This window comes from Haliotis rufescens, unplaced genomic scaffold (genome assembly GCF_023055435.1).
Source record: "Haliotis rufescens isolate VD_foot unplaced genomic scaffold, xgHalRufe1.0.p SCAF_2, whole genome shotgun sequence".
Taxonomy (NCBI): Eukaryota; Metazoa; Mollusca; class Gastropoda; order Lepetellida; family Haliotidae; genus Haliotis; species Haliotis rufescens.
The window spans coordinates 52,820,192-52,846,409 of NW_025963890.1; positions in this window are offsets into that span (position 1 = coordinate 52,820,192).

The window sequence follows — 26,218 nt, forward strand, 5'->3', positions numbered from 1 at the left end:
TTTAAATAGTTTGCAAGCAAGAGCTATTGGTATATCTTGGTTAAAAATGGTGGACTGAAGCTTGTGGTAGGCCCCTAGGCCTTTTTTCAAGAGAGGTTTAGCACTGTTTTTAAGTTTACCATTTGCTTCGAAGCGTATTCCTAAATAGTTATAACTATCTGTAACTAGTATTTTTGTATCATCTATGGTCCAAGTATTCTTTTCTTCTGTTTTAATTGATTGTCCAAACACTACAACATTTGTTTTATCACTATTATAGATCCTTACACCGTTGTCAAGCAAGACTTGTGACAAAGTAGACACAATTTATGGATAACAAATTCTTTATTTACTGTAAAGGTCACATTTCGGTATAGATCCTTACACCGTTGTCAAGCAAGACTTGTGACAAAGTAGACACAATTTATGGATAACGACTTCTTTAATTACTGAAAAGGTGACGTTTCGGTATAGATCCTTACACCGTTGTCAAGCAAGACTTGTGACAAAGTAGACACAATTTATGGATAACGACTTCTTTAATTACTGAAAAGGTGACGTTTCGGTATAGATCCTTACACCGTTGTCAAGCAAGACTTGTGACAAAGTAGACACAATTTATGGATAACGACTTCTTTAATTACTGAAAAGGTGACGTTTCGGTATAGAACCTTTTGCCATTGTTGTTTAAACAAGTTGTTATCCATAAATTCTGTCTACTTTGTCATCCATCAGCTTCTAAGTAACGCCTATCAAACAATTCAACTTTGTGTCACTACTTTCCTGCAAAGAATCTGTTTGGTATAATTTGTCCTTTTTGTTTATATTCTGTGCTCTTTCATTTGTGAGGAATTGCACCAATAATTTAATCAGTTAACATCAATATCTGCCACTGCCAACTCAGTTAGTTTATCTGGCCGTATGGGACTGAAGTAGTTGATAGGTCATTGGTCTGTGACTGCAGCAACTGAACCGCGAAGTATAAACATTACCGATCATTTATCATTGAACACTAATTGGTGATTTGTTGTTGGTTGTCTGTAATGGGCCATGACATTGATAGCAATAATACAAACTGGTCCAGCTTCAATTGAGCATGAAGCTCATAAATTGTCAATGTGCAGTGTATTGTTGTAGTCAATGGTTGAAAACTGATTGGGTGTCCCGTGAGATAGGACCAAACAGGGATATCGGCATGATTAGATTGCTGTGTGTGACTGTGTGAATACACGGCAGCCATGACCAGTGGGTTACCGCGTTGGCAGCAATGAATGGGCCAGTATTTCACCTGATAGAGTATTGGTACAGCTTATCGGGGGTAGTTTACTGCTGTAACAGTACTGTATTTTTGTATTTAGCGCCTCACGTCAATAAGCTTTTTTTTTTGTTTTGTTTGTTTGTTGTTTAATGCCGCACTCAGCAATATTCCAGCTATATGACGGCGGTCTGTAAATAATCGAGTCTGGACCAGACAATCCAGTGATTGACATCATGAGCATTGATCCACGCAATTGGGATCGATGATGTGCATCAACCAAGTCAGCGAGTCTGACCACCCGTTCTCGTTAGTTGCCTCTTATGACAAGCATAGTCGCCTTTTACGGCAAGCATGGGTTGCTGATGACCTTTTCTACCCCGGAATCTTCACGGGTCGTAACAGTACTGTTTTTTTGTATTAAGCGCCTCACTTCAATAAGAACCCCTGACCAATTTTTAGACTAATCTGTATGTAATCTTTATAAGTGCCTCTTACTCAGAGTGAAAATGTACATGACATTCTATTTGTCTTGTGTATATTTCAGAAAACAGTACCGAAGAAGGGGTATACTTGCCTTGGATCTAATCTGAACAAAACAAGTTAGGGATCATAAATATTTTTTTGGATATTATTTACAGTCAAAACTGAGCATACAATTTCAGAAAAATATATCCCAAAATATTCATGATCACTAACCATTTTGTTTTGTATTTCATCAAAAACATTTAAGTTTTTTCAACGTTTGAAATAAATTTATTCACTACCGCTCAATCTCTGAAAACTTGTTATATATGGTTTTGATAAACACCCCCTTTGTCAATTTTCTAGTTGCTGGAGCACTTGTTACGGTCAATATAAATACTGTAGGCTCCTGTGTATCAATATTATGTCTGTGTGAGTTGTATGTAGTTGTGTGGGTAGGCATGTGGTTAGTGTCTACAGGAGGCCAGGTTCAGTTCCCCAGAAGACCTATGTGGCTGTTAGGGTTGTTTGGTGCTGCTGCTGCTGCTGTTGTTGCTGCTGCTGCTGTTGTTGCTGCTGCTGCTGTTGTTGCTGCTGCTGCTGCTGCTGTGCATAATAATAGCCTACCTTCGTCATCTCAAAAGTGAGACATTTATACAAATGCAAAATAAAGGATAATTATCATATCTTTATGATGGATACTGTAACAAGATACACCTGTTGACCTTGAATGTGCCGCACTTGCAGGTACGCTGAGCTAATTGTATTTGTGTGCTGCTCTCTAAAAAATATTTCTAAACTGGTTAAGAAAGTGCATGTGTACAAAACAGGAGTAGCAGCTGTCAAGGAGCCTGAACGCTAACGAGACTATTGAGGTGTTTAATCCCTGGCTTTTACCTGGTGTATTCTGCCAGTGTTGAGATACCCATTATATACACCAGAAGTTGGGGAATATGAAGGATAATAATGCCCATCCAGTCTTAGCCCCTGCTCTGATTCTCTGTCCTGCCTCTACTGTATAAGGCTCTTTCATCCTGCTTGATGCGATGGTGCCACGACATATAGGAATACCACACTGTCTCACACTTGTCTGCAAAGAGAAAGATACCTGTAAAAAATACAAGCAACGAAAGTGGCATTCTTTAAATTACATTTGAAATGATGTTCTTTTTTTTTGTGCTGTTTGTTCTGAAGGGAAACTTGGCATATGTGAATGAAATTAAGAGAGAAGAAAAACAGTATTTTATGAGTGGAATAATTAAATTTTTTCATTTTTGAACAAATATTAATTAATATCGCCAGAAAATCAATTTAGTTAATTGAGAGTGTCCCACTCAACACACAAGGGAGCACGCCATGTGGAGATTTTTCTTTTCACGTGGCTTTGTTGATGGGAGAGTTAATTTCCCTGTTGAAGACTGTTTTATTCTTTTTTGCTTTTATCAATGTAGGAGATTATTTCAATCATGTATGACAGTTTTTTGGTCATTTTTTTTCAATGTGCAATAAATTAGTGCACTGTCTTAAAACCAAGAAGAATCTGTTACACGCTCACCCTGCTCTTGTGGCCAGCTTGATTAACTGATCTTCACTGTGTATTCGATGATTTAAATGGTAAATATTTCAAGAATAGTAGAAGCAAACACTCGTGCACAGGTTAGCGTCTAGTCCTGTATGTCATCTTCAGGATGCATGGAACACAAAGTCTTACAGTACCTGGGACATATCTCTCTCATCAGTCAAGGGAGTCGGAGATAGGCAGTGAGAGATACAGGCTTTGGGGACATTGATCCTCCTGGGACAGTGGTCCTCCTTGGACAGTGGTTGCCCTGGGACATTGATCCTCCTGGGACAGTGGTCCTCCTTTAGAGTGGTTGCCCTGGGACATTAGTCCTCCTGGTATAGTGGTCCTCCTTTAGAGTGGTTGCCCTGGGACATTGGTCCTCCTGGGACAGTGGTCCTCCTTGGACAGTGGTTGCCCTGGGACATTGGTCCTCCTGGGACAGTGGTCCCCCTTGGACATTGGTCCTCCAGGGACAGTGGTCCTCCTGGGACAGTTGTCCTCCTTGGACAGTGGTTGCCCTGGGACATTGGTCGCCCTGGTATAGCCGTCCTCCTTGGACAGTGGTCCTCCTGGGACACTGGTCGTGTCTTGGAACAGTGGTCCTGTCTTGGGATAGTGGTCGTGTCTTGGGATAGTGGTCGTGTTTTGGAACAGTGGTCCCCCTGGGACAGTGGTCCTGTCTTGGGACAGTGGTCGTGTCTTGGAACAGTGGTCCTCCTGGGACAGTGGTCCTGTCTTCGGATAGGGGTCCTCCTAGGACACCCATTTTACAAACTCAAAACATTTCCTGCCAAGAGTTCCAATACTTGCCAGTTACAGTGAGTGAGTTAGTATGGTTTTATGTTGCTCTAACAATATTCCAGCAATACCAAGACGGGGGACACCAGAAATGGGCTTCACACATTGTACCCATTTTGGGAATTGAACCCAGGTCTTTGGCGTGACGAGGGACCGCTTTAACCACTCGGCTAACTGACTGCCCCTGCAGGTTCAGACCAGAGGGGGAATCCTGTAAATGTAAATAGTATTTGACTTCTTTCATTTCAAAGATATGTTAAATGTTTGGGAACGTTTTGAGAGAGATGACATCAAGCTTGAAATGTTTTCACATTTGAGTTTCCACGGACACTAGAAGGCTCTTGTTTCACCCAGAGGAGAAAGGGGACATGATTAAAAAGTGTAACCTTTACATTTGCAGGTGCAGGACCTGGGGAACAATTGAAAGGCTAAGTTTGACCTCAACCTGTTAATTCGCTTCATCTCAGAACAAAGGTTTCAGGGGAAGACATAATTTTGTTGGATTACATGGTCATAAATTTGAGAGTAATGGTTCCTCCTCTTTCGTGGTTTCTTCTTTGAAGTTGAGCTGATCGACTCTAGATTTAATTAACTGTGTCAAAGTCAGAAATCTGTCCATTGGAGTTGGACAACATGTCAGTTACCCCTCCTGACCCCACTTGTAGCTGATCTGATAATTGGCTGAGTGTTGGAAGGATCACTTTGGTCCTCAGGGACCTTGACCAGTAAATATGTCTTCAATGTTGCATCCAAGTTACAGTAGGTCCCAGGGAACCCTTGGCCTTGTGGGCATTAGGGAACTGGTTCGACGGACACCATGATCTTGTGAACAATAGGGAATTGGTTGGACGGACACCATGATCTTGTGAACAATAGGGAATTGGTTGGACGGACACCATGATCTTGTGAACAATAGGGAATTTGTTGGATGGGAACAATGATCTTGTGAACAATAGGGAATTGGTTGGATGGGAACAATGATCTTGTGAACAATAGGGAATTGGTTGGACGGACACCATGATCTTGTGAACAATAGGGAATTGGTTGGACGGGAACAATGATCTTGTGAACAATAGGGAATTGGTTGGATGGGAACAATGATCTTGTGAACAAAAGGGGAATTGGTTGGATGGGAACATTGATCTTGTGAACATTAGGGAATTGGTTGGATGGGAACAATGATCTTGTGAACAATAGGGAATTGGTTGGACGGGAACAATGATCTTGTGAACAATAGGGAATTGGTTGGACGGGAACAATGATCTTGTGAACAATAGGGAATTGGTTGGATGGGAACAATGATCTTGTGAACAATAGGGAATTGGTTGGACGGGAACAATGATCTTGTGAACAATAGGGAATTGGTTGGATAGGAACAATGATCTTGTGAACAATAGGAAATTGGTTGGATGGGAACATTGATCTTGTGAACCATAGGGAATTGGTTGGATGGGAACAATGATCTTGTGAACAATAGGGAATTGGTTCGACTGGAACAATGATCTTGTGAACAATAGGGAATTGGTTGGATGGGAACAATGATCTTGTGAACAATAGGGAATTGGTCGGACGGGAACAATGATCTTGTGAACAATAGGGAATTGGTTGGATGGGAACAATGATCTTGTGAACAATAGGGAATTGGTTGGATGGGAACAATGATCTTGTGAACAATAGGGAATTGGTTGGATAGACATTGTTCATTGCCATCTCTAATACTTACATTTGCTTGTGTAGAGAGATTACTAACTAAGTATGTTTTTGTTCATAAATATCATATACAGTGAAATAGGAATACAAATTGTATCATGCAAGCCCTAATACATATTTTTTATTCCTAATATATGATATTTATGATACGGGGTAAATGCAAAATGACCACTTTATCATAAACTGTCATTCTTAAAATAATAAATTTATGACATATTGCTTATCGCTGCAGTAAATGTAGAAACAAAAAAAGGAATTCACAGATTCAGTGATTTTATGATATGTGCCTTATGATTGGCAGCCATGTTGGTTCACAACATCAAAAGTCAGGGAGCCCAGTATTCTGAACAGAGCGTAAGACAATAGCAGGCATCATCACATCAGTATACAGACTGGACTGAAAGTAGTTCAGGCTTGGTGACCTCATTTGCATAGTTATCAGATCGTGATAGTTTATAGCATCATATGATAAACCTGAATATTGACCGGGGCTGTCAACAGTGTTGCTATTCATGTCCCATTAACCTAGTGACAGGTAGACATCTTGTATTTGGTGATATTGCCGCATTCACTCACTCACTCACTCCTTTGAAGGATATCAAGGTTAGAGTAGGTTTTCAGCAACCCATGCTTGTTGTCAGAGGCGAATAACGGGATTGGGTGGTCAGGTTCGCTGACTTGGTTGATGCATGTCATCATATCCCAACTGCATGGATTGATGCTCATATCGATCACTGGTTTGTAAGGTCCAGACTCAATTATTTACAGACCGCCATCATTTAGCTGGAATAGTGCTGAGTGCGGCCTTAAACAACAAACAAACAAACACTCAAACACTCACTCCTTGGTAGGATATCAGTACAAGATTATAAACTTTACCTAACAGATTGATTGGCCAGTAGATATCCAGTACAATACGAAGTTGGCTGACTAGACTTAAATAATTTTCCAAAGGAAATATTATTATTGAGGAAATGACCAGTTGTTAAGGCTTCCAGGTAATGATCAGCTTATTTTGTTTGTTTAAAAGACTTGGTTACCAAGAATGTCTCAGATTGTTTCTTCAGTACATCCTCTGGGCCTTACTAACAACTGGACAGTGAAGTCATTACCCGACTGATGTGACCGCAAATTTTCACATTGTTTCCATTGTTATTCGAGTCTCTGCCAACATTGTGCAAGATCACAATATAAGGAACATTAGTTGTTGGTAAGGATGAATTACTTAGAGGTATCTGTATAGGGTGTATGAACTTCCCTGACGACTCAATGTCATGCTAGGGTGGTGGAGTAGCCTAGTGGTGTTGGCTCGTCACACCGAAGACCTGGGTTCGATTCACCAAATGAGTACAATGTGTGAAGCCCATTTTCCGGTGTCACCCGCGGTGATATTGCTAAAAGCGGCGTAAAACCATACTCACTCACTCACTCACTCACTCACTCACTCACTCACTCACTCACTCACTCACTCTTTTTGTAAATACTATTAGAGAGTGTAGTTACTGCTCTGTAATGGTGACTTGACTGTATGGCCATCTGTAGCATGCCAAGGTTACCAGGTGACCTGGAGTGGTTGTGAGGAAAGTAGCTTCACTGTGCATGATGTGACAATAATGCTATGTTGTATTCTGATGATTCATGGCCGCTGTTGAGTTACGGACAGTTGGTAAATTTGTCGGGATTAGAGGTACCGGTGATTGATGTTTGAACAAGTGTCTACATTTGTCCAGCCATCATTGGTCACTGACGCCCTGTGGGGAATGCAGGTCACATGATGTCTGTGTTTCAGGGCCAGTGCGGGGGCACAGTGGGTCATGTGGTCACTTATCACACAGATGACCAACATTCAGTTTCAGGATTCAAGTCATTAAGATCACTTTTGGTGACATCCAACTTAGAGGTTCAATTGCTGAAAAGGCCTACTAAAGCTGTAATTTAATTGTTCCCTCAAAAACCTACAAACCCAACTGTACCACTCACGGCATCACCAACCAACCCTCCATAAATCCACCCTTCACCTCCTAGTCTACTCACCCTCTCACTACAGAACATTCAGAAACCCATATCAACAACATAACCACAACCATTCTAAGGAATATGATTTGTTGTATCTGGTCATTATCTTAATTACCAATTATCAATGGATAGTCTTTCAACAAATTATCCACCGTATGAACAAGCCAGCATTTACTACATGGCTCCAGCATTTACTACATGGCTCCAGCATTTACTACATGGCTCCAACATTTACTACATGGCTCCAGCATTTACTACACAGCTCCAGCATTAACTACATGGCTCCAGCATTTACTACATGGCTCCAGCATTTACTACATGGCTCCAACATTTACTACACAGCTCCAGCATTTACTACACAGCTCCAGCATTAACTACATGGCTCCAGCATTTACTACACAACTCCAGCATTTACTACACAGCTCCAGCATTAACTACATGGCTCCAGCATTTACTACATGGCTCCAACATTTACTACACAGCTCCAGCATTTACTACACAGCTCCAGCATTAACTACATGGCTCCAGCATTTACTACATGGCTCCAGCATTTACTACACAACTCCAGCATTTACTACATGGCTACAGCATTTACTACATGGCTCCAGCATTTATTTACTACACAGCCCCAGCATTTACTACACAGCCCCAGCATTTACTACACGGCTCTAGCATTTACTACACGGCTCTAGCATTTACTACACGGCTCCAGCATTTACTACATGGCTCCAGCGTCACACACAGTGATCTACAGCCATCAAATAACCATTTGTATGTCTACCATAGAGCAGATGACTGTCAGATAGAGAGCTGTGGAAGTAAAGTGGCTGTAAAATACATGAAGCATTTCTTCACTCAAGGAGGGCGTTCTGTCAAATGTGTGGTAACCACTGGCTGCCCTGTTTGTGTGGCTGTTGATGTCCCTGAACAAAACCATTCATTGATAAACATGACAAATAGCAACTGACCAACTAAGGTTAAAACACATAGTAATACAGCTCCAGATATGGTCAATGTTATTGAAGCTTCTTAATGGCTGTTATGTCAAGTTTGTGATTAATTTTTTAGTATGACATGTTAAATAGTTCATGCCAGATGTGTAAACATCATTCATGTTCAGGAATGGGTCTTCAGCAACCCATGCTTGCAGTAAAAGGCGACTATGCTTGTCGTAAGAGGCAACTGACGGGATCAGGTGGTGAGGCTCGCTGACTTGGTTGATGCATGTCATCGTATCCTAATTGCGTGTATCGATGCTTATGATGTCAATCACTTGATTGTGTGGTCCAGATTTGATTATTTACAAACCGCCATGATATAGCTGGAATATTGCTGAGTGTGGCGTTAAACATACAAAAAAACCAAAAAAAACATCCTAAGTCAGTGACTAAACCATTACACGCTTCCATCCTTGAGTCACTGAAACTTGACAATATATTCTGCAAATATCCAATACATTAAATAGAAGTTTTTGCTTGTCATTCAGAGCAAGAAGAGGTTTTAATACCATGGCAACAGATTCCTTCCACATGACTTGCTGTCCCTGGTAAGTATGGCAATAACTCACCTAATTTTAATCCCGTATCCAGTAGTGGACAATACGACAGGGAGAAGTCATTGTCCCAGGTTGTCCGATACATGTTTTATTTTGGATTTTATTGATCTGGGTAGGTTTTATCCAGCTGTTTTCATCGACAGTATGGGCGACATCCTCCTCCAGCTGTTGCTTTTGTCAGTTCAGCTTCATCATGTCTTATTCCCAGTTAAGCTGCAATTATTGAATCTAAAGTCTTCACTATATCACTCCAATACTTGTTTGGTTTAATATCAGTACCATATTTCATCCAAAGATTCATGAAGGGGGCTTGTCATCACACAGAATGTGATTTGTATGTTCAAGTACTTCCTCTTTGGAATGTCCCTGGGTACACAATACCCTTTACATCAACCTATCCCTCACACAGATCCTGACATTAAAGCCACCCACGGGACAAAAAGCTGCTGTGTCACATTGAGTGCACGAAAGAAGAATTCCTCGTAAAGGTGCCACTCTGAGAAACACCATACAAAAATGACTATGTTAAGGTCCTACCTTTTAAACAGATTGATCCCTGCCCTTCGCACTTGGAGAAGCCCCGCTCACTGGGTTGTCCGAGGTTAACAACCCCATTTCGGAGGGGTCCCTGTTTCCAAGTCCATAACTTCTTATCCTTTCAGATCCCACAAGAGGCAGCCCTCTGTTAGACCGGCTGTGATTTCTTGCAGTTCACTGAATCTAGGTTTACTGTAAAACAAACTGAATTACCTTTCCCATCTCCTGTTTCCACTGTGTCATCGTCGTACTGTATGTCAGCAAAGTCAAAAAGAATTACTGAAATGGCCATAGATACGTTGTCTTTTCCAAATTTACTTTGTTTTGACTGCAAACGTGGTCTAGTGGAAGAGCATCCGCCCGGAGAGCGGAAAGTCCGGAGTTCGTGCCCCGTCCACGTCATATAAAAAAGACGTTAACATGGTTAAGAGACGGCATTAAGCGGCTAAAACAAGTACTTGTCTACTTGGAGTCAGTATACTGTGTCTGGGTGGGGTATTCATGTTGAACTGTGGCATGGTGTATCAGTGGGCTAGCAGTATAATATTGCATTAGTCATGACTAGCACAAGCAGTCACACACACGTGCATGCATGTTGTTATATAAATGAAATAATCTTGGACACGACGTTAAACCCCATTTCACCTCACATTACTTTGATTTTTTATGTAGTTTATTCTGGTAAGACAAATCAAGTTAATACCAAGAATTGCTGTGTTGTTGCTGGATTTGAACATGTTGTACACAGTGTTGTTGCTGGATGTGAACATGTTGTACACTGTTGTTGTTGCTGGATGTGAACATGTTGTACACTGTGTTGTTGCTGGATGTGAACATGTTGTACACGGTGTTGTTCCTGGATGTGAACATGTTGTACACTGTGTTGTTGCTTGATGTGAACATGTTGTACACTGTGTTGTTGCTGGATGTGAACATGTTGTACACTGTGTTGTTGCTGGATGTGAACATGTTGTACACTGTGTTGTTGCTGGATGTGAACATGTTGTACACTATGTTGTTCCAGAACAGTTCAGAATATCAATATGATTGATAGGTTTACTGTTAGTTTCAAAGACAAAAAAGGAAGATTATTTCAACACTAGGCAAACGGTTTTTTTCATGCAAGAACATCACAATATCAAATGCGTCACCATCTTTGAGGATCAGGGATAAGGCATTGTTGGAAGGAAACCATAGAAGTATCTGCTGTGATCCACATACCTCATCTGTTGTCTGATGTTTTTTGCATCTACCTCCCCCCCTCCCTCCCTCCCTCCTTTCTCCTTGCCCAAGCTGACACAGTTCATCCATATGAGGCCTATGCAAGAACCCAGGCTCCATAGGAAAAGGTCATCAAACTGTAACTGGTATACATAGTGTAGTCTCTTACATCATTTAGACAGAGCAGACAGTTTCTGTGTGAGCATGGTTTTGCTTGAGATTTGATTCCTCATACGTCAGTAGAACAACCTCCATAAAAACCCTCAGCTTTTGTGACACAAAACAACAGGAATAGCACAAATTCCTTACACCAAGTCCACGTGTACCATATGTTCAACAGTCAGTGCTTGTGACCCAATTGTTTGGTGATTTCTCGCAAAAATAATGTTCTGAAATTATTTGTTTGGCCACATACTTACTAAGAGCCTGATTGATGATGAGCTTGAAAGGCCCCCCTCAGTCAGCTGCTGCCTTGCTTGATGCTTGTAATAGACACAAGAATGAGACCTTTCACAGGAGCTGGCATAACATAGGTGTTGTATAACCTATGTATCTCACATGGAGTAACTGTATAATGGCTGCTGTGCTGTTAAGATGCCACTCTGTGTTATCATTCAGTGGCTTGAATCATCTGTCACACTTCCATTAGCCTCAATACCAAGCCCTTTTTCTCCGAACTGACATGTCCCTTGGTGCCATGTCCCTAACAGAGCCTTGTCCCTATGTCAGTAACACGACCTTGTCCCTATGTCCATAACACAGCCTTGTCCCTATGTCCATAACACAGCCTTGTCCCCAGGTCCATAACACAGCCTGTCCCTATGTCCATAACACAACCTTGTCCCTATGTCCATAACACAGCCTTGTCCCTATGTCCATAACACAACCTTGTGCCTTGTCCATATCACCATCATTCAGTGACACACATTCAATCCACATGTGCCAAGAGAAATTTCAAACCCAAATCACTCACTCACTCACTCACTCACTCACTCACTCACTCACTCACTCACTGTCAGTCTATGTACAACAATTGTGGCTACAACAATCCGCTACTAAGATTTTAATGGTTCCACGTTTAAGTACCTATGTCCCCACTCAAGCTTATAGATAACACCAGGCCCAAGCTTAAGCCCATCTGCTCTGTCTGGGGTGTCCCTGAGCCAGCTGACCGACACTGGACATCCCTGTCATCAAGAACTCCCTCTCACTTCAAGGGTATAGCCAGCCCTGGTACTTCGGCAAGGATATCATGTCTGACCCAGTGGCAGGCAGACACTTTGTACTCAGTAACATCAGGGATGACTTGTTAAACATATTACACCAAGGACAAAGGGAGCCAATGTCAGACAGATATAGAACTAACTCTTAAATCATGGCCTACTTTTTTAAAACTTGAAGTCCCAGAATTTCCCCTGTGACTGATGCAGCCAGGTTAAATACATATATTGGATAAAGCTGTATATTCTCCGAGTATTCAGATGTCGGTTAAAGTTGTATAGTTTTTTACTTCTCCCGACAGACAATTGACCTGCCTGCATCATGACCTGGACGGCAATGTATGTGACTGCTACTGCCTACTAGATATATATATTTTGCTCGGACGTGTTACATCACATCAGAGTTGGCATCCTCTGTCTCCCTCATTACCGGACCTGCCCACAGAAAAAACGGCCTTGTTTTCAATAGCACTTAAGATTGTTTGCAAGTTACATAAATTGTTTATTAAAAGGTTTTCTCTACATAAAAGGCTGTTGAGATTGCGTAAATAGTTGTACGAGTTCTTTAGCCTAATGCAATGTTGCCTGGATAGGCCAGTCTGACCTTCACGAGACATATTTAGCAAGCTTGGTTATTGAGAAACCCACATTGAATGGAACATTGCCAAATGTGTCAGTAACGTGGAGGCCGTCAGAGAGCAAGGTGATCAGACTATTGCGTACTACTGCCTCATTACTCCAGCACACGATACATCTGTGGGTATAAACGGTTATACCATGGTGAACTATCTGTAATATACTGGTTGATATAAGGGTTATACTATGGTGAACTATCTGTAATATTCTGGTGGATATAAAGAGTTATACCATGGTGAATTATCGGTAATATACTGGTGGATATAAAGGGTTATACCATGGTGAACTGTCTGTAATATACTGGTGGATATAAGGGTTATACCATGGTTAACTATCTGTAATATACTGGTGGACATTAGGGTTATACTATGGTGAACTATCTATAATATACTGGTGGATATAAGGGTTATACCATGGTGAACTATCTGTAATATACTGGTGAATATAAGGGTGATACCACGGTGAACTATCTTTATAAACCTATTCATTGGGATCGCTATTTAGTAAGAGAGTTCTTTTTATAGGCATTAAAACCTATTGTGAGGTTTTACTTTCAAAGTAAAACCTATTAAGAGGTTTTACTTTCAAAGTTAAACCTATTATGAGGTTTTATTTTCGTTCGGGAGGTTTTACTTTGAATGTAAAACCTCAAATCCCAGGTTTAACCAAGTAACTGAAAAACTGATTTCCAAACGTTTATCAAGTTCTTCTTCGGTTAATGGCTTTCCAAATTGATAAGAAAAGTCATCGCTTTCTTCAGTGAATGAAGACTGGGTAACAAAATGAAAGTCATCGTCACTCATCTTTCCACTTCAGAGTCTCTGGTGAAAGGACAGCGAGGTTTCAAAACACGTGCTTTTAAACAAGTGCTTTTAAACAAGTGCTTATCAATGCTGAACAATTTGCACGTGCAGTAACTGCTAGCCGTTACGTCACAACTACCTCTATGTAACAGTTGGATTGTTTAAAGTCGAAATTCTTGTAAAGCAAAAAACACCTTTAAAATTTGCGAATTTTCGTTTTGAAAAGTTTAAAAGAAGTGGAATATTGCAACACAAACATTTAGAAAACGAAGATTTCACTTTCATTAAAAAGTAAGTATTTTAGTTGTGTTTTGTTGTTGACACATCCAAGTGCTCTTGAACGCCTGGCAAGTCAGCGAATTTCACGTGCAAGTTATAATATCATGTCTTCAAGGAAGCGCTATAATGAAGCGCCTCATTTATAGATGCTCGTTATAACATTTAATCAATTTCGACGGTTTATAAGTATGGAAAAACACTTTCCCTCGGTTTGGTAGACAAAGCATGCCCTGGGGGTTCACCCCCTTGGTTTTTCCCTCTCCCCAGGGCATGCTGTCTACCAAAACCTTGGAGGCGTGTTTTCACCTATACAGGTGGATATAAAGGGTTATACAATGGTGAACTGTCTGTAATATACTGGTTGATATAAGGGTTATACTATGGTGAACTATCTGTAATATACTGGTGGATATAAGGGTTATACTATTGTGAACTATCTGTAATATACTGGTGGATATAAGGGTTATACTATTGTGAACTATCTGTAATATTCTGGTGGATATAAAGGGTTATACCATGGTGAACTGTCTGTGATGTGGTGGATATAAAAGGTTATACCATGGTGAACTGTCTGTAATATACTGGTGGATATAAGGGTTATGCCATGGTGAACTATTTATAATATACTGGTGGATATAAAGGGTTATACCATGGTGAGCTGTCTGTGATGTGGTTGGTATAAAGGGTTATACCATGGTGAACTGTATGTAATATACTGGTGGATTTAAAGGGTTATACCATGGTGAACTATCTATAATATACTGGTGGATTTAAAGGGTTATACCATGGTGAACTATCTATAATATACTGGTGGATATAAGGGTTATACCATGGTGAACTATTTATAATATACTGGTGGATATAAAGGGTTATACCATGTTGAACTATCTCTAAGATATTGGTGGATATAAAGGGTTATACCATGGTGAACTGTCTCTAATATATTGGTGGATATAAAGGGTTATACCATGGTGAACTGTCTGTGATGTGGTTGATATAAAGGGTTATACCATGGTGATCTGCCTGTAATATACTGGTGGATTTAAAGGGTTATACCATGGTGAACTGTCTTTGATGTGGTTGATATAAAGAGTTATAAGCTTAATACAGTTTTACATCCTGATTTTATAGCTTTGTGCAAACATGTAAACATCCACTTGTAACTTGTTATAATTTGCTGACAAAGCTTGTCTGTGTGTGTATGTCCATGTCACATCAAGTTCTATTTGTTCAGCCCATCTGAAAACAAAAGAAAACACACTGCTCTTATTGACAAAGTAATTAATCGACTGAATAGTGTCGCAATCATCACACACAAAATTTATTCGTCACCTCCTTGCCTGTGGACTCCAGTGGCCTTGTTCCTTTTGTACTCTCAGTTGAAAAACTCATTACAATTATTACCCAAGTGCCAAGACTTCATGTTACGCAACAAAGAAAGCACACTCCATGAACTGGGCTATAAAATCGACCAATCACTTAACAGTGTGTGTGCAGTGGTCCACGGCCTACCAACATGAAGTATGTTTTAGAACCATTGATCGGGGGTTGTCATTGAATGAAGTCATTGATTTATGTTACATCTGCACTCACATTGTCCCAAGTGACATTTGTGCTCCAGGTAACATATAAAGATTTCATGGATGTTTTAATTAGTTCACAAGGAGTCTTTATAGTGTAGCAAATTAAACATCGTAAAATCTCCTAAGGTCTGCGTTTGTGTCCCTTCTCGGGGTTGCACTGGAGCATGTGGGGGCAGAGCAGAGTTACACACGCACACACACATACACACACACACACTACATGCTATAGACTCTACGTGTTGCAGGTACTAATGTTTGTGGTATCGACTCCATCAGTTGTGGGAGAATTGTCACAGCACAATTACTCTTGGGAAGCTCTGTGCCACTGATTCACAGGTTACTCTCTCAGGATGACAATACATGGTGACATTTGTTGGTGTTCCAGCAATCTGTTCTGTCACAGGTCACCACAACATGTCACGGTGACACAGATCATGTCACACAGTTGTGGGAATGGAAACTAGGAAAACCTGTGATCTGATAATGTGGTGTTGACGTTTCACCTTAACATTTTGTCAGCGGTGCTGCTGTTTCTTCAAACTAGGTGCAGTTGTTGAACCACAGCGCTGTATTGTAAGTACAACAGCACTGTTCATGTGCTGAGTCCAAGGTCCGTGAGTCCAGAGATTCGCAAGTCCAGAGATTCGCAAGTCCAGAGATTCGAGAGTCCAGAGATTCGTGAGTCCAGAGATTCGTGAGTCCAGATATCCATCAGGAATCTGTAAGTCCAGAGATCAGTGAGTCCAGAGATCCGTGTCCGTGAGATCCATGGAACAACAGATGACAACTAACTCCTTTCCTGTGACACAGTCATAGTTTCATCTTTGTCCTTCATGGAAAGGTTGAGTATACCAAAATAATTTTAATCCGTGAGTCCAGAGATCAGTGAGTCCTGAGATCTGTGAGTCCTGAGATCTGTGAGTCCAGAGGTCTGAGTCCTGAGATCTGTGAGTCCAGAGGTCTGTGAGTCCTGAGATCTGTGAGTCCTGAGATCTGTGAGTTCTGAGATCTGTGAGTCCAGAGGTCTGTGAGTCCTGAGATCTGTGAGTCCAGGGATCTGTGAGTCCTGAGATCTGTGAGTCCTGAGATCTGTGAGTTCTGGGACCCCGTGAGTCCAGAGGTCTGTGAGTCCAGGGATCTGTGAGTCCAGGGATCCGTGAGTCCAGGGATCTGTAGAACAACAGATGACAACTAACTTCTTTCCCCTGACTCCTGAGTCCAGAGATTCGTGAGTCCAGATATCCATCAGGAATCTGTAAGTCCAGAGATCAGTGAGTCCAGAGATCCGTGAGCCCAGGGAACTGTGAGTCCAGAGGTCTGTGAGTCCAGAGGTCTGTGAGCCCAGGGAACTGTGAGTCCAGAGATCTGTGAGTCCAGAGGTCTGTGAGTCCAGAGGTCTGTGAGTCCAGAGGTCTGTGAGTCCAGGGATCTGTGAGTCCAGGGATCCGTGAGTCCAGGGAACTGTAGAACAGCAGATGACAACTAACTTCTTTCCCCTGACTCAGTCATAGTTTCATCTTTGTCCTTCATGGAAAGGTCAAGTATACCAAAATAATTGTTTCATGACAGTGGGGAGAACAGTCTAGTTATTAGTGTGTGTGTGGGGGTGGGAATAGTCTCATTGGGGTGTCCTTCGGGTTGGCGGGGGCTGTACTGTTGGAGTAGGATGCCGTGACATTGGCTTGCTGCCAGCTAACACTGGAGGAAGGAGGGGGAATGTTCCTGGCAATGGAGCAGGTCCATTGACACTCAGGCATCTATTGTGTACAGTGGATTGTATAGATGGTTATGCACATCAATATTCATAGTGATATTCTCTGATACCCCCTGTGTCACTGCTGGTCTCTGATGTTGATATACCTTGTTTGATGTTCTCTGATACAGCCTGAAGTTCCTCAGAATGAATGTTATCAACAGTTTCACAAAAGTTCCATGTTAAAATGCACATTCTGTGGAGTAACGCTTCAGGAGGTACAACAAAATTATGATCAGCACAAATACTTGAATCTCATGGTACGATCATTTATGTTCTGAAGTATTTTGTGCTTTGCAGTGACAGCCTTGTAGTTACATCCGTACAGACTATCCCTGGCAATCGTATGCAGCACTGAGCCAAACTCACTGCATATTGGCATGTTATTGTGTCATATTTACCGTGCGACTGCTGATCACAACTATGTGCACCTGTGCACAGGATTTGTTTGTGTTGTTTGTTTGATGTTTAATGCCACACTCAGTAATATTCCAGCTATATTACGGCGGTCTGTAAATAATTGAGTCTGGACCAGACAATCCAGTGATTGATATCATGGACATCGATCCAGGCCATTGGGATATGATGATATGCACCAACCAAGTCAGCGAGCCTGACCACCCGATCCAGTTTGTCGCCTCTTACGACAAGCATAGTCGCCTATTATGGCAAGCATAGGTTGTTGTACACCAGTTCTACCCCGGATTTTCCCGGGTCCTGTACATCGGTTTTACCCCGGATCTTCACAGGTCTTGTTTACCGGTGGTGCCAGCAGAAGAAAGGAAGACAATGTGTTATTCTGGTATCTCGTGTTTTTTTAAATACATGTAAATTGATTTCTGATTCATGAATATTGCATTCATGATTGATTATATCTAAAATGAACAATTATTCTCAAGAACAATCATTTCAGTATACATGTATTTGCAAATTCCACCCTTTCAACCAAATTGCATAAAAAAAATTAATAACTTCCTGAACTCTTGCATTTGAAGGAGTGGAAATGAATCCTGTCAATTCGTTTAAGGAAATTTTGTAATTAAATACAATTTGACATTACTAATTAATGTCATTACCAATTATCCTGTCTGTTGTCAGGGGTGAACAATGTCCGCCGCTTGGTACCCACCCCTGAGGGCAACAGTCCCAGTTGTCCATGAGTGCATGTTGCAGCAGCTGCACATTATCCACATTTGTTGCTGTTATGTTGTTCATTATTTGCAGTTCGCAGGCATTTACGCATTTATCTCTTATCTGCCTGCTGAGACGGTGAATCAGTTTTAAGTGTTTGTGATGATTATGTAATGCTAATCACATGGTTATTGGGCTATTACTAGGGTGAACATGTATTGCACTGGTGTTGAGTAACCTTCACACCCTCAATTCCTCTTAGCGTATTTCCTGATAAGATTACAAGCTGCACAGGCGCCATTCCATGCTTGTACAGTTGATCTGGACGCACTGCAAATATTCAATATAAAAAAATGAATACATTTTTAAGATTAAGGACATTTTGGTTTTCATTTGGAAATTTAAAATTCTGTGGGAAGTCTTGTCCAAAGAAATATTTCACTTGACTTTGTTTCAGAAATATTTTATTCTTCTGGGACATCTGATGAGATGGTTGAAGCTGAATCGCCACTCTTTGAGGTTCTCTGTAGTTGAATATTTCTCTCTTCAGTTTTTTCAATGGGTGATGAAATGCACCGTTAATGGGGCGTGTTTGGGGATGCTGTTGATCTCCCCTTTGATCTTGGCACAACACAGGACAGCTTGGATGAGCTGATGCAGATCCTACCAAGGATGTACACAGTACGTGGATACATCAATCTTGTCAATGTTGTCCTTTCAGTACAATAACAGACTAATCTGCTGTCTTATCATTATCTGACAAACATTTGAACCTCAATTTGTTCGTCTGTTTCCAAATGTTTATGAAGACAATGGGGAATGACCTTTGGCTTTGACCTTGTATAAAAGTGCTAGTGGACATTTGACCATCCAGCAGGCTTAGCACTGTGCTACTGAAGGACCACCTGGGTGAAAGGATCCACATGATGGCCAGGTCCAGATCCCTCCCACCGTGTGACTGGTGGCCATTAGCCTCCCACCAACCAACACTTGGACTAAACATTGCTTTGTGTGGGTTTTTTATCTCCTGAAGATCGACTTAATGTCTTTGGAGTCCAATGGTCGCATTATGGCTGTCTCTAGTACCTGACTTACTATCCCGGGGGATCAGCGTCACTTTGTGGTTATGGCAGCATGATCAGTACTAAAACTTTGTCATGAGCATCTTCACACAGACAATTGGAGATCCAGCCATTGTATACAACTGGCTATTTACCGGTTGATATAGTCTCGTATTGTAGGCTGTCATACTCAGACAAGGCAAGCTAGGCTCACATTTAATGACAAAGTTGTCTTTTTGTCTAGTGGATGTTAGAGTGCACAGGATGACATGTATCATATCAACCAAGAGTCAAGAATCTTTTGTTCAAAACACCTCGCGGGGTACAAACTAGCTACATTTGGGTGTAAAATTAATTGCAAACATCAAAGGTAAATATATGTATCATATAGTCATAATGTACATCCTGTTCCTTCATGTTCTGTACAGCAAGTCGGGGATAGTTGGATTTGATGTGATAATATCATAGGAGCTATTGAGCCTAATGATGTTTCTTACATAACAAACTTCAAGCCATCTAGCAACTAGCACAAACAAAATCTCCAAACTGTGCATACAGAAGGTGTCATATCCTCTCTTTGCTGTGATTACTTAAAATTTCCTCAGGACCTTATACAGATTTGACTGCTTATCAAATAAAATATATTTCTCAATATGATACAGGATACAATTGATTTATTGTACAGATGTTCCATGAAGAAACAATTAAAATATTCTGTAAATTGTACAAACCAATACACAATACCGTTTTCGATGTAATAAGCGCCCCGCTCTAATAAGCTCCCACGGAAATATTTGCTAATATATTGGCGAGTGAACAATCCCAATTAGCACCCTTTCCGATTGATCAATGTACTCAAGACTTAATCTATTTGTGTATAATACGCACTCATGTGTTATATGCACCCTTAATTATGGGCAATTAAATTCTTGAAAATATATCTATCGTGTATAATACGCACAGATTCTTCTTTTATATCATTTCAGGCTGTTAGCATAAACCACGGAATTTACAATCTTTCAACTCTGTTTTTTTTTTTTATCACCAAATTTATATTCTAATAAGAGCCCCCTGTTTCTAATTTTGAGAGGGCCCTGGTCGCTTATTATGTCGAATACGGTATTATGTTTCATAACTTTATATTATCTATCATGTCTGTGGTAGGTGTCCATAGTTGGATAACTTGTTCTTAATCCTTTTCCGTTTGTGAATCAAATAATTATGTATACACTAAACTATCTATGGTAATATTTTGCCCTGTTTATATTATTTTTTTCAAAAGCAGAAAGTTCTATAAAAACTTAGTAGTGTAACATTCATGATTTGTGTGACCCTGCAAACTGTCTGTTGATGACAGTCCCCCCTAGCCTGAGTGTGACCTGACCTCATGAAGCTGACATTGAACATTATACCACGACACAGTCTCTCTCTGTGTCGCTCTCGACTGAGTTTTGACATAAATTCCACCTGTTGTCTGAATTGGTTAGTTCAGCTTGTTAGAGAGTTATCTCTCCTAATCCAGGAGGATTTTCTTTAAATGGTTGAAGTTGCAGCTTTGTGAGCTCTCTGATGTTATTTGAGCCAAGTGGTGATGTTATCAGAGGAACAAGAGATGTTATCACGCCCTGGTTCCGGGTCGCTGGCTGTGAGTGTCCACATGTCAAGGCATGAACAACCCTGTTTGATTTCTCAATGGCCCCTCTCCACCTGATTACTTGCCTTCTTGTCCAGGTTTAGTTCCACTGTATTAATTTACAGGACTCGTGATGAGCTTCAAACAATCAAGCTGGTGATATTTGTACTTGTTAACCCAACTATCACAAGTTACCACCTTCTTTAAACATACACACAGGGGAATGCTGGTTTGGTGCAGGATTGACTGAATCTGATACTGACAGCCATACTGTTCTTCACGTGTCCCGAAATGTTGTGATTTAATGTTCACACTTCAAAATGATTTGAGATTGAATGTAAAATATGAACTATTTTTATAAACACTGCGACCACTTAAAGTCTGGCAAACTGGATGGAAGTGTTAATTGAAATGTTTATTGAAATGTCGGTCGGGAAGCCAAGTTGTTGAAGCGTTCGCTTGTCACACAGAAGACTAGGTTCATTTCCTGACATGGGTACAATGTGTGAAGCCCATTTCTGACGTCCTCCGCCGTGATTTTGCTGGTATAATGCTGGAATATTGCTGGAATATTGCTAAAAGTGGCATAAAACCATACTCACTCACTCACTCACTCACTCACTCACTCACTTACCAACCCATCCATCTAATCACACACATACTCTACCCCACTAGTTCATTCAATCACCAACCCACTTATTCACCTCCCAAACCAGCGAACACAAACACTATCATCCAATAACCTACTCAATCACACACTAACTCACTCACTCTCCAAGACACACACACTGATACCTACCAACCCACTAACCCACACACTCACTTACAAACTCGCTCTCTTTCCAAACCACTCACTCATTCACTCTTTCTAAACCACACTCGCTCATTCGCTCACCCACCCACTCACCCACTTACACTCTCACTCACTCACTCACTCACTCACTCACTCACTCACTCATTCAACCACTCACCCACTCACTCCTTGTCAGTACAGGTGATCTACAGAGGTAGTAGACAGTGTTCCAAGGCCATAGCGCCATGGAGGCGTCACTGCCGGACTCCACAATGACCCTGACCAGATAGGGGAATGACGACTGATTTATGTTTCCCAAAGTATTTGTGATGACAAGCATAAATTATCCCTGTTGATCTGGACCTGTGATGGCCCCAGATGTAAATCAGCCTGGCTTCAGCAGTTGGAGTGGTCATGGTTGCCTTGGGAAACGGCTGATGGTGGAGTGGTCATGGTTGTCTTGGGAAACGGCTGATGGTGGGGTGGTCATGGTTGCCTTGGGAAACGGCTGATGGTGGAGTGGTCATGGTTGTCTTGGGAAACGGCTGATGGTGGAGTGGTCATGGTTGTCTTGGGAAACAGCTGATGGTGGAGTGGTCATGGTTGCCTTGGGAAACGGCTGATGGTGGAGTGGTCATGGTTGCCTTGGGAAACGGCTGATGGTGGAGTGGTCATGGTTGTCTTGGGAAACGGCTGATGGTGGAGTGGTCATGGTTGCCTTGGGAAACGGCTGATGGTGGAGTGGTCATGGTTGCCTTGGGAAACGGCTGATGGTGGAGTGGTCATGGTTGTCTTGGGAAACGGCTGATGGTGGAGTGGTCATGGTTGTCTTGGGAAACGGCTGATGGTGGAGTGGTTACGGTTGTCTTGGGAAACAGCTGATGGTGGAGTGGTCATGGTTGTCTTGGGAAACAGCTGATGGTGGAGTGGTCATGGTTGCCTTGGGAAACAGCTTATGGTGGAGTGGTCATGGTTGTCTTGGGAAACAGCTTATGGTGTAGTGGTCATGGTTGCCTTGGGAAACAGCTTATGGTGGAGTGGTCATGGTTGCCTTGGGAAACAGCTTATGGTGGAGTGGTCATGGTTGTCTTGGGAAACAGCTTATGGTGGAGTGGTCATGGTTGCCTTGGGAAACAGCTTATGGTGGAGTGGTCATGGTTGCCTTGGGAAACAGCTTATGGTGGAGTGGTCATGGTTGCCTTGGGAAACAGCTTATGGTGGAGTGGTCACAGTTGTTATGGGAAACGGCTGATGGTGGAATGGTCACGGTTGTCATGGGAAACGGCTGATGGCGGAGTGGTCACGGTTACCTTGGGAAACAGCTTATGGTGGAGTGGTCACAGTTGTTATGGGAAACGGCTGATGGTGGAATGGTCACAGTTGTCATGGGAAACAGCTGATGGTAGAGTGGTCATGGTTGCCTTGGGAAACAGCTTATGGTGGAGTGGTCATGGTTGCCTTGGGAAACAGCTTATGGTGGAGTGGTCATGGTTGCCTTGGGAAACAGCTTATGGTGGAGTGGTCATGGTTGCCTTGGGAAACAGCTTATGGTGGAGTGGTCATGGTTGTCTTGGGGAAACAGCTGATGGTGGAGTGGTCACTGTTGTTATGGGAAACGGCTGATGGTGGAGTGGTCACTGTTGTTATGGGAAACGGCTGATGGTGGAGTGGTCACGGTTGTCTTGGGAAACAGCTGATGGTGGAGTGGTCACTGTTGTTATGGGAAATGGCTGATGGTGGAGTGGTCACTGTTGTTATGGGAAACGGCTGATGGTGGAGTGGTCATGGTTGTCTTGGGAAACAGCTGATGGTGGAGTGGTCACTGTTGTTATGGGAAACGGCTGATGGTGGAGTGGTCACGGTTGTTATGGGAAACGGCTGATGGCGGAGTGGTCACGGTTGTTATGGGAAACGGCTGATGGCGGAGTGGTCACGGTTGTATTGGGAAACAGCTGATGGTGGATTGGTCACGGTTGTCTTGGGAAACAGCTGATGGTGGAGTGGTCACAGTTGTTATGGGAAACGGCTGATGGTGGAGTGGTCACGGTTGTCATGGGAAACGGCTGATGGCGGAGTGGTCACGGTTGTCTTGGGAAACAGCTGATGGTGGATTGGTCATGGTTGTCTTTGGAAACGGCTGATGGTGGAGTGGTCTCGGCTGTCTTGGGAAACAGGGGCAATCAGGTAGCCTGGTGGTTAAATCGGTTTCTCGTCAGAAGACCTGGGTTCAATTCCTAACAGTTGTACCATGTGTGTTGCTCATTTCTGGTGTCCCCTGCCGTGATATTGATGAAATATTGCTAAAAGTGGCATAAAATCAAACTCACTCACTTAATTCTTGGGAAAAAGCATCATTTCCCAAGGGACAATACCTGAAGCTCCTCCCCCTCATGTGAAGTTCCTCTTCCACATAACTGTACTAGGCTGTGATGTCCTTCAGGATTTTTGGAAGTTTTCAATTTATGGAGCAAAAGGTCACAACCAGAAACTGATGGATTGGACATTACGCCATACATGACCAACTCTGACAGTTGTAACTGTTAACATTTTGAATAATATTTAAGTACCAAAATCTTTTATTGCATATATTTTTCAGTCTATCCAGGCTAAACTGTTTGCAGAAAATATGTAGACCACATCTGACGACTCGTGACTTGGCAATGACCATAATACACTGCTATTTTCTCAATACAACACCACGTGTTTATTCATTTACAGTAAGTTATTTGTGACAGCACAGTAGTTATGTTGATCATCAGAAAACACAAACAAGTATTTTCCATGAGTAATATTTTTTAAAGGTTCACGTTTAGGGCTGGGACGGGTAACTCAGGTACTCGGGTCAGGTGGGTCCTGAGTAAGACCCGGGTACCCACAGGACTACCTGGACCCGTGGTTAGTCACGTGATATATTGTTTAATGACAAAAACTCACTATAGCTCAGTGGTTACACTACAAGTTGCTAATGTTTGCATTTCTTTCTGACGATGCACACATTCCATTTGACTTGTATATGTTTGAGTAAAGATAAAGCTTCAGTCAACCCCAGTGAATGCATGATCTGATTGTTTGATACATGTATCTAAATAGTTTTAGCCAGGGCTACGGTAAGACAATTACCAATCAGACATTTTGTTCCCAACTCTTGAGACTTGCAGTGGGTACCCGGGTAGGTTCGGGTAATAGTGGGGTCGGGTACCCAGGTAGTAAATTTGGACTCGTCCCAGCCCTATTCACGTTACATCTTCAAGTATAAGTGTCATACTACTTGGTTGTCATGGTGAAAATTTTTAGTGAGAAGATACCACAAGCTTCCTCTGATTAAGCGAACCTTTCGATTGATGCGAATGTTTCCCAGGAATCCATGCAGACTATATTACCGACAATAATCTCCATGTCCTGATCTCAAATTCGATTTATGTTCCTATTCATGTCTTGTCAATCATCCTGCTTTTTTCTGTGCCTCATCTTAGATTTGACCTACTGTGTTACACAAGGGATCACTGTTACAGCACCGAGGGTTTCTGTGGGGGATATTGACCTGTCTGACAGTGATAATTATGCTTAATTAGTTCCATAGCAAACTGAGTGAGGACGATTATTTCTGATTGTCTGTCGCAGATACCGATCGGCTTGTATGTGGAAGTTGATACCATTGTAAATAGAGGAACTCTAATTACACTAGACCATGTGAACTGGGACGTGAAAATCTTTAATCTCGGTAAATCTACAACACTGACAAGAATCTGTTTTAGGAACCGTGGGCATATATATATATATAAAGGTTACATTGTATTCTTAACAACCTTCCATTCAACACAGGTCTTTCAGCAGAAATGTTCACACAGAAATACCTCTGCAATGTAGGCTTCACTGTTGGCTTTTGTCAAGGGCTTCGATGCCTGGCCTCAGTGTTGGGAGTCTCCACTCACTCACTCACACATCTCACTCACACGACTTTCCACTCACTCACACGACTTTCCAATTACTCATCTTGGACTCCACACTCTGCCCCACATTCCCCTCACTCACCCTCCACACTCACCCTCCACACTCCACTCACTCACCCTCCACACTCCACTCACTCACCCTCAACACTCCACTCACTCACTCACTCACCCTCCACACTCCACTCGCTCACCCTCCACGCTCCACTCACTCACCCTCCACACACTCACCCCCCACACTCCACTCACTCACCCTCCACCCTCCACACTCCACTCAGT